The sequence below is a fragment of the Mus pahari genome, chromosome 21 (assembly GCF_900095145.1).
Source record: "Mus pahari chromosome 21, PAHARI_EIJ_v1.1, whole genome shotgun sequence".
NCBI lineage: Eukaryota > Metazoa > Chordata > Mammalia > Rodentia > Muridae > Mus > Mus pahari.
The window spans coordinates 2,127,545-2,134,275 of NC_034610.1; the positions used below are offsets into that span (position 1 = coordinate 2,127,545).

The 6,731-nt window shown below is 48.0% G+C and overlaps 1 protein-coding gene across 1 annotated transcript in view; it reads left to right on the forward strand.

The window, feature by feature from the left end:
- Arid1b (AT-rich interaction domain 1B) overlaps nt 1–6,731 on the forward strand; it is a 348,501-nt gene that overhangs the window by 302,444 nt on the left and 39,326 nt on the right. The window lies entirely within an intron of this gene.

A 6,731-nucleotide genomic window follows, 5' to 3' on the forward strand; every position in this document is an offset into this window, starting at 1 on the left:
AAGAAAGAAAGAAAGAAAGAAAGAAAGAAAGAAAGAAAGAAAGAAAGAAAGAAAGAAAGAAAGAAAGAAAGCCAAGTTTAGTTCCTATTTCAGGCGCTGTCCAACTTTGCAGCAGGCTGGCCTCCTGTGCCTGCTGGCAGAGTGCAGGCTGGGCTATGGGAACGCAGGGTTTACACGGCTCTGTTCCTGTGGCCAAGAGCCCTGTTCACCATAGCTGTCCCGTGCTGGAGCTCAGCACGTCTTACACTCTCCGAGCTTGTTTGGTCTCCCCCCACCCCCATGGATGGATGTCAGGTGAAGCCAGTTTAGGGCATGCATTTCTTTTGAGGAGAGGGAGTGAACACTTAGCCTTTGGGGCGCCACCGTTTGTTATAATGTTCTCTTCATCAATCCCAAAAAGCCTGGAGCCTGAGAAAGAATTACAAAAGGACAAATTATTGATGGAGGTCAGAAGTGTGTGTCTAATTCAGCTAAGTATCTAGCAGGGAGGAAGGATTGTGTGTGGCTGTTAAGATGCAGACATTCACAAGTCGACTGTAAAATACAAAAGAAAACAGCAGTTTAGCTGTTTGAAAAGGGGTCTCATTAATATCATTTTTTAGGGTGATTTGTAAGTGTATGATCCACTTGCAACATGGAATAACCTACAACTTTATAGGTTGTTGCTGTTGTTGATCTTTTGGGTGACAGAGAGGATCTGTAGTAGAAAGTGGTGTGGGTCTGTTATGTTAAGCATGTGATGGTACCCAAACATTCAAAGCTAATGACGTACAAGGAGTAGCTGTACTCAGAAAGAGCCTCACTGGGCATTGTTTTAAAGCATCAATAGTTAGTGTGAAGGTATTCTCAAGAGTATATCGTCTGAGTCTTGTCTGCCAGGAGCTTGGGAAGACCTTGGCCCCTGCTTCCTGAAGAGGCTTTGCTATGAACCCTAGACACCTCCATAGCTTACAGGATGTTTCCAGTGACCAAGTCTATTATCTGTGGCCTTGACAGCACGTGCAGCCATGTGAGAGAGCTTCTCTCAGTCCTACAGTGTGCCCTGCCTCGTTCCTTCATTCTAGGAAATACCTGTGATCCTAAACAGTTAGCCTCTTTGCCAAATATAGTAGTAGATCCATGGAGCTGGGTCCTTAAGGGTTACCTAGACATTTCTGTCTTAGAAGGCCTTCCAAGGAAGAGCCATGGCTTTACAAAAGACTGACAGATTCCTGGGTCTTTTGAAGCCAGGATGGTTGGAAGAAACTCCATTCCTCAATGACAGTCCCCCAACCCCAGCACAGTAGAAACTTTACCAGCTTCTTAAGATGATGTCCCGGGTCTGCTGTTGTCTGAGAGATCTCCAGTCTGCTCTCATTACATTGGCTCCCAAAAGAGCAGAGCTTCAATTACAGGCTCAGAATCTTGAGCAAGAAGGTTTTTGGACACTATTTAGTCTCTGCCCTTTATTTTATGCTGGAAGGTGTTGATATTACTGGGATCAGTAGAGGTCATTGAATTAGTGGCAAGGCACAACAGATGCAAGGGCTGTCTATCTTGTCCCATGCAGTGTTGTCCCTAAACTTGGTGAAGGAGTGGACTCTTGCTTTGCATATGCCTTAGTCTATAAAAGATATTCTGCTACTAGAAAATGAACCTGAATATGTGTCTGAGCAAGACCATTCTATCTACAGAGGGCTGAACTCCAGCTTCTTGTGCTAAAGAGGATCTGGGCTGTGCCCCGGCCTGGAGCCTAGGCAGCATGGAATCTTGTCACAGGGTAGATGTAGGCCCTTACTGGCACAGATGGCTTGGATTCCAGTCTGTTTCACCCTGTGGTTGCCCGTGCTGGGGCCGCTTCTGCCATCATTAAAACTGAGGAAGAAGCAGCTGTGGGGTGCAGGCCACACCCTGGACTCTGTTTGCTGTCCCTGGAGGAGTTGCCATGGTCTCAACAAGCATCAGGAGGAGGAGACTCTCAGACTTAGTTTTTAAAAATAAATGAATGCTAGAATCAGTTAGTTAGAAGTCTCACTCGGCTTGACTAGAAGGCAGCCCTGCTGAGAATCCGGAGTGTGAGCAGATAGACCTACAAGCAGGGAGCTGTGACCATGAGCTGAAACCTCTTTCATCCTTCTCACCTCTCAGAGGAATGGATGACCTTTAAAATCACGTGGTGGTCACTACACTATGGCCAACAACACAAGCATTTGAAGTGTTGAAGGAGCTGAGCTTTGCAAGACTAGGCGTCCAGCAGCCTTTCTCTGTGGAGGACGAGCTGACAGAGAGATGTTAGTCTGGCTTTGCTGCAGAGACCCTTGGGCCTGTGCTGGTGTGTACCGCACATCCACTCACCGAGCAGCTCTTCTTGTTAAGATGCACCATTCCTGTATAATTCATAGCCTGTGCTGCTCTTGACCAGCAAGGCACTTTCTCAGTATTTTGCTCTGAGGCTAGCCTGATGCCATTCTGCTGATGGACATGAAGCTGCCGATGTGGAAACACATTAATGGAGAGAGTGCATTAAAATGTCAGAGACCAGTCCCCCCCCCCCCCGGCAAAAAAAATCCACAGCCCAAGCCCCTGGTTATAGTAGATCCCCCTGCTGGAGACAGTGAGTGATTTGAATTAACTAAGATTTAGCCCTTTGGATTTTGGAAAATTATGTTTCAACATAATAGCTATGATTTGAAAAGTCGTGTTATGGAAAGACAAAGTGAACAGGTTTCAAGGACTAACAGAGTCTTCCTTTCGGAAATGAGATAGGAGCCTTTGTGTTATCATCTAAAGACTGTGCTTTCCGTCTTTGTCCATTTTTTTTCTATTCCAGACTTAGAATTTGAATGAATATTATGTCATTTTATGATTATGATTTCAATGAACTCTTTCAGAATTACAAAATAATTATGGAAGCTATAAAATATAAATCTTCAGATAAAAATATAGTAAAACATAAATTCTAAAAAGACAGTTTTCCTTAAAAGATGAGACCCAGTGAATGAAATCAAAGGCATATCAAACCTTTAATGGATTTCAAGTCCAAAGTCCAATGGGTGATTGTCACTCCAGACAGGCGGGGCAGGGGTGGGGCTATGGTTTTGACAGATGTCCTAAGTGGTTCTGTGTACAAAGCAGGTTCAGCTGAGTGTGGGTACCCAGAACCCCCTGCTCCCCCAAAGCACTCATGACGAGCGAGGGTGGGAAAGGGGAGAGAGCTGGGCAGGACTGCCTTCCCCATGATGGGCATCAAGCCAGAAGCCACTGGAGCAGCTGCCCTGGGCAGGATTGGGAGGAGCGAGGTTCGAAGAAAACCTGACTGCTACTCAGGCCAGAGCTCCTCTCCACAGATGCACCCCCTCACTCTGCCTCTTGGTGTCTCAGACATTGAGGTCCTCCTTGTACTCTCAGAGGACAAAGGACCTGCCTCTTTTGTTGGCCTCTCCCAGCCCTAGTCCACCCTGCTCCAGCTATCCTTCCATGGAAGACTCTGCCCCTGCTTGCTGGTGCTAAACAAGCTAGACCATCTATCTAGAGTCAGCACTCCTCAGAGTTGGCACTGTAGCCAAAGCCTGCACTGTCAGCCTGCCAGGCTCTGGGGCAACACTGGGTGTCCTGAGCTGTTCTCACTGAAGACTGGAGGGAAGTCCCAGGAGTGTGCAGAGGGTGTGCTGGGGCTTGGTGTCCTGCAGTTTGGACGGACCACAGGGAGGAGCAGACTCTCGACTGCTCATGTATTACGTACATAGCTTACTATATTAAGGCCCTTGGGGTGTGACACCCCGTGAGTCTCTCTTCCTCTGGTTCTTCATACCAGACCTGAACTTCAGTCACCCACAAACCAAGCAACAAGCCGACAGCTGTAAAGCTGTCAGGCCCATCCCTTGCTCACACTGGATTGCCTTTGGTGAGGCACCTGCTGGCAAGGGCCTAATTGAGTCTTGGGTTCTGTTCTCACTGGGCAATGTCTTGCTTTTACTAAGTTAAATGACTTTATGGCCTAGCCTTCTTAAGAAACTTTGAAGTCTATTCTAAAACTCAGAAATGGTAGCTCATACCACATAATACTTGGGAGGCTGAGGCTAGAGGATTACCACAAGCTCATGTGCAGCCTGGACTGTATAGTGAGCACCAGGCTAACCTGGACTTCAGAGAGAAACCCTGTCTTAAAAATAAAAAAATCAGAAATGACTATATTGGCGTTCTCGGGAGAAGTACAATGCTTGTTTGTGAGTTTGTGAAATAACTGCCAAGACAGAATATATAGGTTGGGGAACTCAAGACCCAAATTAATTTTGTAACTTGAGTGACAGGTCTACTAAGGTACTAGAGGTCTTAGTAGATGCGTGCAAGATATATATATTCTTAATTATCTCACTGCTAAACCCTCACTTTGATTCCTCCTCGGAGCCTGTTAATTAGCCCCTCGATGTCTGCCAAGATCACGCATCCTCTGTGTCGGAGGCATGCACAGACCTCCAGAAGCCCTCAGCCTCACTCCCTCTGCTAGGATGCCTCCGGATTCTGCTCTTCACACTTACCCCTGGAAGCAGGTACCCGGTAGCATTAGGACACAGCATGACGATTCCTGAGAGCATAGGGACATACAACATGAATAGTCCTAACACTGCAGAGGAGCAGTCCTCCTTGTGTGTCAGTTGAGAATTTTCTTAATGCTATTAGAGCCTCAAGATATCATGCTAGGTCAGCATTGTTAAATACAATGCCATTAAGATGGTGTTTCTCCTTATAGCTAGGCACGTTCTCCAACTAGCTCATAACTTAATATCCCATTTTTCCTAATCTAAGTTCTGCCTTGTGGCTGGTTACTTCTGCTCAGTTACCAGGCATCTTCTCCTTCATGTCCAGGGCAGATCTTCCTGCCCATGGCTCCTTCCAGATTCCTTTCTCCCTATCACATGGCCCACCTTCTAGTCTACCCTTTCTATAGGCCATAGGTTTTATAATTGACAGGTGATGGATCCGTACAATACACAAGATATTCTCTCTGCAGAAAGGGGCATTTTAGGTGGGCACATTGGCAACCTCGTCTTAAAGTAGAGGCCTGTGTGACTGTATCTTTCGGAGCAGGTGGACTTTCGCTCAGTACAAACCCATGGGATCCTGGAGTCACCACTAGCAGGGGAAGTATACTGTGAGAGCCACTGCTGCCCTCTGTGGCTTCATCTGGGCCAAGTGTGCAAGGCAGTGAACACACTGAAAAACTCCAGGAAAGGACTAGAATGGGAGTCTCTGGAGTATATTCAAAATACCTTAGTTCAGTTCTGTACGTTACTAATAAATGGTGCATAAAACAGAAGAGGAGGCTCAACAAATCACTCACCTTTGATGGTGAAGATTATCCTTAGTCGTCAATAAAATCCAAACTGCCAGACCCTGTATTTACATTGTCTTTATACTCTGATATCAAAGCTTTTGAGCTTCACTTCTTTTCATTGGTCTGGGAGCCAGGAAGGATAAGTGAGACACAGGTAAAATGAAGAGCCGGATCTGCAAGCCACACGGCAGTGCTGCTGTGGGGTGGGGTGATCTCCAGGTAAAGTAGTTACAGAGTGGAAGATGCGCCTGACATTTGTGGTGGTGTGAGCTTCGTGACACCTTAGTGACGTGCAGAGCCTCATCAAGCCTCTGAGAGGAAGGGCTCTGTGGACAGTTGTCATCCGGGAGGGAGGGCTCTGTGGACAGTTGTCATCCGGGAGGGAGGGCTNAGGGCTCTGTGGACAGTTGTCATCCGGGAGGGAGGGCTCTGTGGACAGTTGTCATCCGGGAGGGAGGGCTATGGACAGTTGTCATCCAGGAGGGAGGGCTCTGTGGACAGTTGTCATCCGGGAGGGAGGGCTGTGGACGTTGTCATCCGGGAGGGAGGGCTGTGGACAGTTGTCATCCAGGAGGGAGGGCTGTGGACAGTTGTCATCCAGGAGGGAGGGCTGTGGACAGTTGTCATCCGGGAGGGAGGGCTCTGTGGACAGTTGTCATCCGGGAGGGAGGGCTGTGGACAGTTGTCATCCGGGAGGGAGGGCTGTGGACAGTTGTCATCCGGGAGGGAGGGCTCTGTGGACAGTTGTCATCCGGGAGGGAGGGCTCTGTGGACAGTTGTCATCCGTGAGGGAGGGCTCTGTGGACAGTTGTCATCCGGGAGGGAGGGCTGTGGACAGTTGTCATCTGGGAGGAGGGCTTCCCAGATCACAGACACGCACTCAAGGCCAAGAAAAGTTGCACCTGGAGAGTTAGGCCTCTGTACTGCAGAGAACATTCTGGAGTGTGTGCTGGCAAGGTCTCTGCTGTTCGTCTGTTGAAAAAATACTGTTCTCCCATCCTTCCAGGAAAAAGATGAGACTCCCGTCCACCAGTCTTCTTCAGTCTGTGTCCTCTGACCCAACCTTCTGTCTTCTTCTTATGTCATCTTGTCTTGCCTAGAGCTTCACAGTGGCCTGCTAAGGCCAACAGAGACACGAAGCAGACCCCAGTGCCCATGGTTTAAGAACTGTGGATCCCTGTAAAAAACCCAGGGCCCCAGGCTGTTTAAACAGAATGCAACTGTTCCACACCCTTTGTGTGAGAAGGCACTCTAAGTTACACAGAAATCCCTTCTGTTCAGTCAGACATTACGCTCGCAGTTACTCTGCCAGCAGCAGGATGGTGTCTTTAAAACACCAAGTTCATCAACCTCCCTGCTGCTGAAAAGTGCCCTGGATATTCCTCTCCTCTCCTCTCCTCTCCTCTCCTCTCCTCTC